We start from the raw sequence: 11192 nt of genomic DNA on the forward strand, positions 1-11192 counted from the left end.
TTTGACAATAATGCCACAACTGCTGAATATCCCCTCAGCAGCACTGGTCTGTCTTAGTTCTTTCTCCATCCCACAAAGTTTACTGAAGATTTTGCCCTAGGATTCTGTGGGAGAAATATTAGACATTTTCCTACCAAAGCACTGTGTTGTGGTAGACTATATGTTGGTGTTTTAGCATAGATGAAGTTTTTTTATTTCTTTTGGCTGTATACACTTTCTCTTTTCACTATATAAATTGCTAAAACTCCTGCTCACAGGAATCATAGAATCATAGAGTATCATAGAATATCAGAGTTGGAAGGGACCCACAAGGATCATTGAGTCCAATTCCTGAGACCCCAAAGGAAAAAAATAAAAATAAAAACAATTACATCTCATCTGCAGAATAAACATTGCCTGATTAATACCCAGTTCTCAATCAACACCAAGAGTTTCCTAGCATATGACTTGGAACCCCATATCCACAGAGAGGATTTTCTGAGTGGTCTATCTGTACAGCTCACTGCCCTGATTCACAGATCTTATCTTTCCAGTTCTTGTAATTGAATGAAATACCTCTGAGAATGAAATTCCCTTGTTCCTCCCAGCTACCAGCACCTTCCTCTTGCGATTGATCTGTGAGATTGTCCCCAATATACTTCCTCTGCCTACTAGGCTGAGTGGAGAAAAAAAAAAAAAAAAAAAAAAAAAAAAAAAAAGACATTGAGGAGTAAGAAGTAAAAGATAATGGGGAAGAAACAAGCAGACTTCTGACTTGTACCTTGTGCCTTGGAACTAGGATGTTTTTGCATTGCTTTTATTTGGAATATGTTAAGGCTTTAGACAAATAGAAGCAGACTAGAGAAAATCACAGATGGGCAGATGAGAATGATGATCCAAAAGGATAAAAACCTGTTTCAGCAACAGGTGTTTCTTTTTCAAGAAAAAATAATAATAATAATAATAATTTTAATTTCAGTCAGGATGCTGGAGTCATAGACAGAAAGTTCCCAACTGCAAAAGAAAAAGGCATCAGAAAAGGTACTGAAAAAAGTATAAAATGACCCAGAAAATATTCCTAACTTTGTTTGAGGAAGGGCAAATAAGCAGAATTTCCCCATGAAGTGGGGGAAGATAATTGAGCAATAGATTATACCAAAAAGAAGAGAAACAAACTGTGTATTTACACCCAACTGAATGAGCTCAGACAGTAAATCAGAGAACTGAGGCAGTGAAGGGCAAGGATTTGATTTTGCCCAAATCTGTGCAAAACTTGAGCTGTAAAGTGAAGAACAAAGGTCCCTTCAGAAATCTTATGAACTTCCTTGCTATGTGTGCCTGTTTACACACATGCAAGATTCTGAAGAGTTAAACTATAAGCTATAAGATTTACAACTTAAGCGGGTAACATGGAGAGGCTGTGTTTTAAGTCAAGGTAAACTTAGGTCATCAGTGGTAGTCATAGGTCATGGTGTGCTGGTGTGAGGTCCTGCCCTCCATGGCTTACTAGTAAGAGGTCTACCTAGGTCCCAGTCCAAATGTTCCTGGGCTCCACTGGGTCTTGAGGAGCTGGAGGTGCTGGAGGAGATAGCAACCTGACAGCAACCTGACTGCAACCTGACTGAGCACAGGAGCAAACTCAGGCAGCTCTTCAACTCACCGCAGGGGAAGGAAGAGGAGACCAGAGACCACTTAAAAATTAGAGGGGGGGGAAAAAAAAGTGTGGAAGGGGCAAAATCAGTCCACACACCATGTTGTTAGGAAGATAAAAGCAGTCTTCTTGGAGAGATATAAACTGTATTGTTGCACTCTTCACTTCTTAGTAACAGCTAAGAAGGGGAGGATAGGATATTCAGGTTCTCCCCTAAGCAGAAACATACTCGCCTGAGGAGACACTGCCCTTTCCTCATATTCAAACAAACATAAAGAATGACTTTGGAAAAACAAATCATTAACAGCACATAGAGAGCCCATAATGCCTGCTACCGCTCCGCCAGGCATGGACATACACATGCGCATAGCAGGGCAGCTTTGCTGTGTGGCCTGTGCTAGACTGCTGGGCTTTCTGAGGCCCCAGGAAGTGCGTATGCACTTGTTTCAAACCATTGTTTGTGGTTAAAAACTAAGGCTATGAATAGCTTTAGAACACCTCGGGGTGCCTCACAGGATGTCTGCCTCTTGCCAGCCTTTTAGGTTTAAGTAAGGTTTTAAGGACATAACATCAGGCAGCCTATTTTTTTACAGTCCTGCTCTACTTTTCTTTCATGAAACTGTACTCAAAACTCTCCAGAGCATGTCTTCACTTTTACTGTTATTTTTAATACACAGCAAGGAAGAAAAACGCTCATCCTCTGACCCCAATACTACAGGATCCTTCATGCAGGCATTATTGTGGGTCAGCAATGCAACATGTTGCTGCAGCAGGACTGTGCCACAGCTTGCACTGCTCCACATGCTGCCCAGCCAGCCATGCCCTGCCGCAGCTGTGAGGTGCCACCAGCTCAAGCAACATCTGGTGGAGGTGGAACTTGCCTTTGGGCCATCTCTTTTATTTCTGCTGGGGAACAACGTCAGAAACTGTGCATAAAATAAAGCCCATTACAAATTGCAATTTGTTTTCTCTCTCCAGTAATTAGGAAGATGAGTCTTCTGATGTCTTTCCTTTGTGAGGACACGTAACATAGTCCACATGCCACCTGGCAAAGCAGGAAAACACTATGGTTTTACCGTATAGCTAAAATCAATATGCAATAAATGTTTCTTAGTGTCCACACAAGACAAAAACATCTGCACTAACACCACTGCATCACTGACAGAGGGATTGAACAGCCTCCTTCCACGTTACAGGGAATGGTTCAGTGGCACTTGGTGGCCCTTCAGTGCAACAGGAGGGCACTGATGAGCACATCAGCAGCATTTCAGACAAATCCCTTCAGTGTGTGGCTCCTGTGCTTTTGGTCAGCAGGCTGGCTGCTATCTTCTTTTACCATATGGGTGCTTCCCATACCTTGGTTATAACACGATGAAAACACCTGGCCATAGGATGAGAATTTCTGTCTGGAAATTGCTCAATTCCCTTTCAGTATATGAGTCCCAGTTTTCTTCCACTAATTACTTTCCTGAAATATAATAGTAGAGATTTTTTCCTACTGCATTAGCAGATAATGACTTCACTATTGTGTTTCAGAGGGAGACAGAAAGACAATTCATTAACCTGTTAAACTTTCACAGTTACATTACCAGTCTCGGCTAATGGTGATCTGCTCCTGCACAGTCCCATAAAGCAGAAATCACTGACTTGGTGTGGAAGATGCTTGGCAACTGCCACAAAATCAAAATGGAGAAAACATAGAACCATATTTTGGAGACTCAGGTAACAGATTTTCTTAGTGCATTTAGCTCACTGGTGGCCCTGACCTTATGAGTTTGTTTCTGCTGCCCTAGCTGAGCCAGGTGCCTCAGCATTGAGCAAATAGATGCTTTTCCCCCAGTTCACCACTTAGACTTCAAAGAGAATTTGTGAACTTTTAGTGCTGAAATTCTGAGACATGAGACCTGTTTCTTGAAAATAAAGTCCAGTAATCAGAAGAACCCTTCACTGTGCCAAGAACGGCATGTACAAATGCTGTGTTTGGATAAAAAGCTACATGCGGTGTGTGAGAGATGAGGAGAGACAAGCCACAGCAGAAGGCAGCTGGGCCTGGATGGTTTCAGTGACCACAGAGACCTCATCAAACTCAGCAAAGCTGCCTCCAAGTATGAGCAACGGAAACGACGTTCTTGTGGGCAGCCTCTTTCCTGGTTGTCTGCCTGCAGCCACCCTTCACTGTCCAGCTATGAGATTTCTGTGCACTGTATTTGCTCCTGCTTTCTGGAAGGTGCTGCTCCAGCCCAACAAGTGGTTTCATCTCACAATGGAGAACGTATGAGAGAAAAGGACAAAGGAGAATGGGTCTTCAAGGGCTGCACAAAATCTTGGTGTTAAGCAAATCATATTCAGGACCATGAGTAAAGTTAGTAAATTGGGACTGAGACAGTTCCTTTAGACATCACAGGGCTTCCAGCATGTCACAATGCCTGATGTGTGTAGTTGGTAAAACTTGGCACTGACTGTGCTGAGCATGCCTGGATACAGACATCATAGGGGGGACTCATGAGGAGGTACTTGCTCCTGCAGCTCTTTGCTGCCCCATTTTCAGTGTGGCCAGCCCTCAAATTAACTAGGTTATTTCAACTTGACATCAAACTGCCCAGCGCTGAAGGGCTCAGCCAAAAATCTTGCATTCTGATGCTGCACTTTTCCAGAAATGTTTTTTTTTTTTTTTTAGAATCTGGTCTCACAACAGGAACCAGCCCTTACATTACACAACGACACGCAGGTGTCACTGGGTCACATCTCCCTCCAACTCCTTCCCAACCTTTTTCCCCCCAGGCCACTCAGGAAGGCAGCGGGTTCCTTTCTGCTGTGGTTTATAATTGCATTAGATAGCCCTCTAATGTGTATGTGCTGTAAATGCACTTCGCTGAGCCTCAGCAGTCACAGCAGCCTGGTCTCTATCCCCATCTCTTGCCAGCCAGACAGCAAGGGGAGACAGGGGCACGCAAATGGAGGGCAGCATAACCTTTTTTTATTAAACTGCATAAAAGGACCCTGGATCAGAAGAGACTTTCCTGACAGTGCCTGCAGGTGGAGAGATCGCTGCTGGCCTTTAGCATGCTGGAGATACTCTTCAAGGGGGTGGTCATTGTTTATTACTTTTGTATTTGTTACAGGCTTTACTGGGGTTGCCAGAGCACCTACCCACCTACCCAGATCGCTTGCTGATTGGGAGCCATTTAAAACAGGACTGCCTCAGAAACTGATTCCAAGCAGCACAGGTGTTTTTTTCAGAAGGCCCTGGAAGCAGCCCAGGCCCTATGTCACAGAGATCCACACCAGCAGATGTCAGTGGGAAGCTGAGGCATGCATGGGCAAGGTGGGCACCAGACAGCTTTAGGCTACACTACTGGTACAGGGGCAGCACGGGAGAAAGCTGATGGGCTGATGGCAGTGGAGGTGACAAGCACAAAGCACAGCAACAGGAGCACATGGTCTTCAGGAAATATAAATAAAGGGGGGAAAAAAAAGTCCAACTCTGTAAAAGAATCTGAAATTTTTGTTCAGTGAAGAAATCCTTTCCTTCAAACAGCATTTTTCCAGAGTATTTTGCCTTGGAAGCAGTTTTGTCCATAAGAAGAAGTTTACATTTTTAACCCCCTCACTCAACAGCAGGCTGCTGCTTGGCCTGGTCAATAGCTAGAGCTGCCCTGTTGTGTGAAATTCACTTTTCCCATATCTCTGAACTCAGCAGCTGAGTGTCAGTCCTGAGCACTAAGCCAGGCTGTTTTCCTTCTGCAGCATCAACCCATCAGTAGATGCACAATAGCTGCTCTCCTGATCAGAACAAGAACTGAAGTGTCCTCTGAGGTTGCAATGAATGTGGCTGTGCTGGTCACTTCGACCTTCTTCTGCCTTAGACAAAGTGGCATGCCAGAAGAAAAGAAACACCCTGAAGAGCCGGGAGTTGTTATATCCTAAGAAAATCCCTAACTATAGAAGCGATTACATCCGAGGAACATTCTTTTCGACCTAACCCTTCCCCAGCAGTTCGCATTTGGGGTGCACCAGAAGGGCTCCAAGAGGGGCCGGGAGCCGGCTGGGGGCCGCGCTGGCACCGGACGCCGGCAGCAGAGGGAGCCCGGGGGCCGGCGGAGCCGCCGGGACTGCTGCACCCCGTTTATGCTTTGCACATGTTTCCATATACCGCCTCCCGCAGCTTGCCTTTACGTGTGTGCACAGTTTTTTATTTTTTATTTATTTTATTTATTTATTTATTTATTTATTTTCCAGGGGAAGATCTGTTTTGACTCGGCCACAATGTGGCGACAAGGATTTTCTATTTTATTTTTTTTTTTTGAGCTCAGTGCCATCTGCTGAACGCCTCGCAGATATCCTCATCTGCTGCCTTATACCTGTGTCTATCCTAGCGTGGGAAAAATGTATGTTCCCTTCAGGCCCTCTCTCTCCTTTCCCACGCGGGCCACTTCCTGCTCCATCCACAGCACACATTTTTGACGGCAGCTGCTGACGTTTTTCAACTCTGTCTTTAATTATAGCTTTCAATGTTGTCATCCTTCTAATTTCCCAAACCATGAGTCTGACTCCAGAAAAGCTGTGAGATAGGCGCCTAAAAGCCATATAATATATTGGTTTCATCCGTTCTATTGTCTGGCGTGTAGGGGTTTTTGTCCATACTCCAAGTTTGTCTGGGACGTGTTGAAAGATGCTGCTTAGGTGAAGAGAAAAGGAGCAAAGGAGAGAAATGCTTCATGTTGTCATCTCTACCATATGCGTAAAAAGATGGGACCAAGAATGCTCTCCCACTGCTCCTTGTAGATACCCCAGTCTCTGTCTCCCTGTCCAAGCTCAGCACCACAATCATAGACTCACAGAATGGCTTGAGTTGGAAGGGACCTTAAAGACCACCCAGTTCCAACCCCCTGCCATGGGCAGGGACACCTCCCACCAGACCAGGTTGCTCAAATCCCAATCCATCCTGGCCTTGAACAACTCCAGGGATGGGGCATCCACAGCTTCTCTGGGAAACCTGTTACAGTGCCTCACCACCCTCTGAGTGAAGAATTTCCTCCTTATATCTAATCTAAACCTACCCTCTTTTAGATTAAAGCCATTTATCTTTTTACTACATTCCCAGACAGAGTCCCTCCCCAGCTTTCCTGTAGGTTCCTTTAGGTATAGGTTAGGATGCTATAAGGTCTCCCCAGAGACAGACTGCTATAACGTCTCCCCAGTGCTCCACCTGCCTCTGATGCCTCTGTTGACAGCCTTGCCCTGAGCACCAACAGCTAGAACACCTCCTCCCCCACACCTACCCCCTTCCCCTAAGAAGTAGTGCTGAAACTCTAATCATCTTCTACCAGCTTTAAGACAAGACATTATGGTACCATAGTTGGGAATACCCCTGTATAGATAACCTTGGAGGCTTACCTGAATTTCTGCATTTTTTCAGACAGGATTGCTTTCTGTACATTCGCCAACACTTGCAAGTTGGCTCACAGGGTCACCCAGACAGGCTTTCTGACATCCAGCCAGAAGCAAGTGGTGCTGCAGCACAGGACTATTGCTTGTGGAGGCCTGGGCAGAGGGCTGGCAGACAGAGAGAGCCATGATAGCGGAAACACACAGCTCCAAGTTGTGCCCATGATGTAGGATGTGCTGCAGTGTGAGCCCAGGTCTCACCTCCCAACCCATTCATTGTCCACTTGATGGCCATGGAAGTAGGGACTGAGACTTTTCCAGTGGGGAGGTGCCAAACATATTTCCCCCCCTTCCTTATAGCCAATGCATCTTGCTCTCCCTCCCTCTCCTCTCAGGCAGTGGAGAAATCATCTTTGCTTGCCACGGGAAGGGATTTATCCAAGATATCAAAGCAAAGAAACGTAATACAGAATATAGGAAACATCCTCTATGAAGATGCTAACAATCTCTTGCTTTGTTTGTTTTGCCACGTGGCAGGCATGTGGTCCATGAGGCTGTAGTCTGCAAAAATGCTGTATTTCACTGCTAATTTTCATGTTTTTTTTTTTACATCTCACATGCTTTCTAGGATTTCTGTTAAAAGCCTAGCTAAGACTGGCTCATTATCATGTTCAAAATAATAATTAAAAAAAAAAAAAGACTTAAATTTTCCCAAATATTTATTGTAGAGGTAAGCTTGCAAACCTGGATTTTAAAGGCTGTCAGACCCACTAGGAAAACAGCAGGAAACCCAGATATACTTCTTTCTCATCTCCATGTCTAAGTGAAGCAGGTTCAATTCTGACCTGTGGCACCCATGTTAGAAGCATAGAGTATGGGATTGTGTCTGTCTGTCTGACTGACTGTCCATTTGTCTGTCAGGTACAGACCAGCCCCAGTCTAGAATAAGCAGAGGCTGAGGATGCCACATCCTCCCTGTCTTCCCATCTCGCCCATGGATAGGGCTTTTGGTGGCTTAAGGCTGGCATTAACAGAAGGTTTAAAGCTTTGAGGGAGAAAGATGATCTGGCTGAAAATGCTCATGTGGTCTCCTCCTAAAACATCATCCCTGAAATGGGAGAGGAGGCTGCTTCTCTCCTTGCACCACTTGCATCTAAAATATCACAGCTGGCCCCAGACAGCTCTGCCAATGCCTGTCTCTGCCGGGGATTTGGTCCCAGATTTCAGCATAGTGCCTTAATTTGCCTGCAGCAAGCAATTAGGAGAAGTAGCCCAGCTCTGATTGTGACAGCAGCAGCAATTATTACCTGCAAGAATGAGCAGCATGAAAAATGGGAAAAATGAACCCCAGAAACTGTGGCAAGACATGGCAGCCCACTTCAGACATGGATCATTAGCTTTTTTCTTGGGGAGGACCACTGTGACCATCCATGGTACAGCGTCCCTTACCACATCCATTTTTACCCTCTTATATTCCAGCTTTAACTTAGCCATCAGTTTGTCCTAGTACCAGCCAAGTCTTTCTCTTTGAATGGTGACTCTGGGACAGAAAGATATGTTGTAAAGACCCATTCACTAAAAAAAACATCCATATCCTGGTTATTGGCCCCAACTCTGTGAGATGAGGGCAGCCTGGGAGACCTCACCTCTGTTCCCAGTGCCATCCTGGTTATCTGTCCACTGCAGTCTCCACTAGCTCTGAATTTCTCAGCTTTGAACTGAAATTGACTGAAAATGGCAAGAAGGAGTATATTCCAGCTGGACTGGTACCTGCAAGAGCTACCAAGTCACAGACAGAGTGATGAACCAAATACACACAGGGGATTAGGCTTTGATTTATAAAATTCATTGTCATTAAACAAATGAGTGAAAACAATTTCATACTTCTATTACAGGTCATGATGTGAGGGGTTCCATACTTCATTAATTTCACATAGCCTGTGGCTGCATGGGGTTTTTGCATGTTATTATTGGACAACACAAAGACGTGGTAGTGAGTGAGCTACCACTGTGCCAGAAGAGCTTCCTTGGAACAGAGAGCATCTCACCTGTCTGGCTGTGACAGGAAGAAAGCAGAGCCTGAGGCTGCAGGAGAGTTTTTCAGCTCCACCTGAGCGTGGTGAAGCAGAGCTCATGTTACTAAACTTCCACATCTTCAGGCATAAGCAGCAGGAACCTAAGACGTCACAGGGCATTGTGTCTGAAAGAGGTGGCCAGCAAAGAAAAAGGACAGAAAACCTCTTGCTTGGCCAGAAATACATCTCTTAAAGAAAGGGTACAGAGTAGTCCTATGCTAAGGGTTACTGTGGCTAGCCACAGTATTTCCAGCCAGGACTCAGAGATCTCTGCAGAGCAGAGTTTTGGCTCAGTGCAAGAAGGGTGGATGGATTTGACTCACCCAGTGACAATCCACACTTGTCTGCTTCAATCCCTGCATTCATTTGCAACGTGTGCAGCAGAGATAAGTGTATTGGGCAGAGAGCAATGGTACTGACATGAAGAGCTTATGAATTCTGACACACTGACTCATAAACTGTCACTGGCTTTAGAGGCGCAAATTGCACTTAGCCCCCCAGTTCACCGGTGCCAAGAGAAGGGGCCACCAGTGCTGGCAAGATCCAGGAAAGCCTCCATCCCTCCAGAACAGCAGGAGAGCAGGTGTCATATATGGGAAAGGTGCATGAAGACATAAGGAGTGGCGTGGCAGAAGTGGCAAATTTAGGCCTTACTTAGAGAAGTGGAAGTGAACAGAGACATTTACAAAGCATCTAGGTGAAGGAAGTGGCATGTGAGAATTAGGAAACATCAGGTACAGAGCAGGTTGTGAAAGGCTGCAGATACTGAGGGAAAAGCGCAAATTATAAGAAAAGCTGAAATATTGGAGCTACTTGAGACCATGAAAGCATCTTATTTTTGATACCAGCATCTCCATACTTGCTTCTTTTTGGGTGAGAGAAGAAGCTGCCCTGCTGCAAAGGGAAGCAGAGTTTTTGCAGGCCAGGCAGGACAGGACAATAGAAGGTGCAAACTGGGTGACCTCCTCTTATCCACCATCATGTCCTGCACCTGCATTTGACAAGGGTACTTGGAAACCTGCTGGTTGACTTGTTAGTCCTTACAATAGAACTGCTTTCCCCCAGGGATAACAATAACAGCAATGCTTTCATGAGGCCAGTTTCAGCTCTCTTACTGCCTGCCATAAGGCTGAGTGAAGGCCATCTTCATATGTCTCCATGAATTGTCCAGGAATGACTTTGCAGACAACTGTGCTGCAGGGTCCTGTGATCTCAAGGAGTAGGAGGGCCATGAAAGGCTGCTGGAGATGGTAACAGCTTCTGCGATGGGAGCTTAGTCTGCTTCTGCCTGAATGCCTTTGCTAAAGACTGGAGGGCATGCATAAAGTCTTGTAAAGTGTGCAGACAGCAGTCACTTCCAGGAAAACCCTGAGCAAAGAGGTGGAGAAGGCCTTACAGAATGAGAAAGACATTTCTTGTCATTGTAGTGGAAAATCCCTTCCTTGGGCACATGACTGTTAGCTCTCCCCAAATCCTTTTTTAAAGCTGGATCACACACTGACATACAGAGTAAAATAATGGCCTCAGAGTTGCTATTAGATAATTCTGATTGCTTTGCTGGAGTCTTCCAGTTCTTTTATGCCCAAATAATTTATCCCAGAACACACCACGTCAAGTAGGTAGTGGCTTCTCACAGAGCTGTAAGTAAACAATATGACAACTAGGCTGTAACTCTCCAAATAAAAATAATTTCAAATGTCTGATTACAATCTGACAAACAATCTACAGTCTTTTTAATTCTCCAACACCTTGGCTAAAGCCTCTTTTTTATTTTTTTATGTTAGGCTTTTGGAGCTTAAGGTTTTACCATTATTATAAATTTTATTAACTTATTATAAATTCCATTGTTTTCATATTTAAAGCAGGATAAACTGTTCAGTTAAAATAGCTGTGTTTTCTCTACCACTTACAGTGATGACTGTCTCTGGAGCAAGTTGACAATGTGTGTTGTTTTTACATTTCATCAAAGCAAAAGACCAAGAGACCCTCTCAAGGGAGTGAGCCTCCTCTCTACCATGCTTCTCAGGCTCATCACTTTTTATATAGGCAAAGTGGGAAATAAATAAATAAATAAATAGAAATAAACTAATGAAATAAAT

The sequence above is a fragment of the Anas platyrhynchos genome, chromosome Z (genome assembly GCF_047663525.1).
Source record: "Anas platyrhynchos isolate ZD024472 breed Pekin duck chromosome Z, IASCAAS_PekinDuck_T2T, whole genome shotgun sequence".
Classification (NCBI taxonomy): Eukaryota; Metazoa; Chordata; class Aves; order Anseriformes; family Anatidae; genus Anas; species Anas platyrhynchos.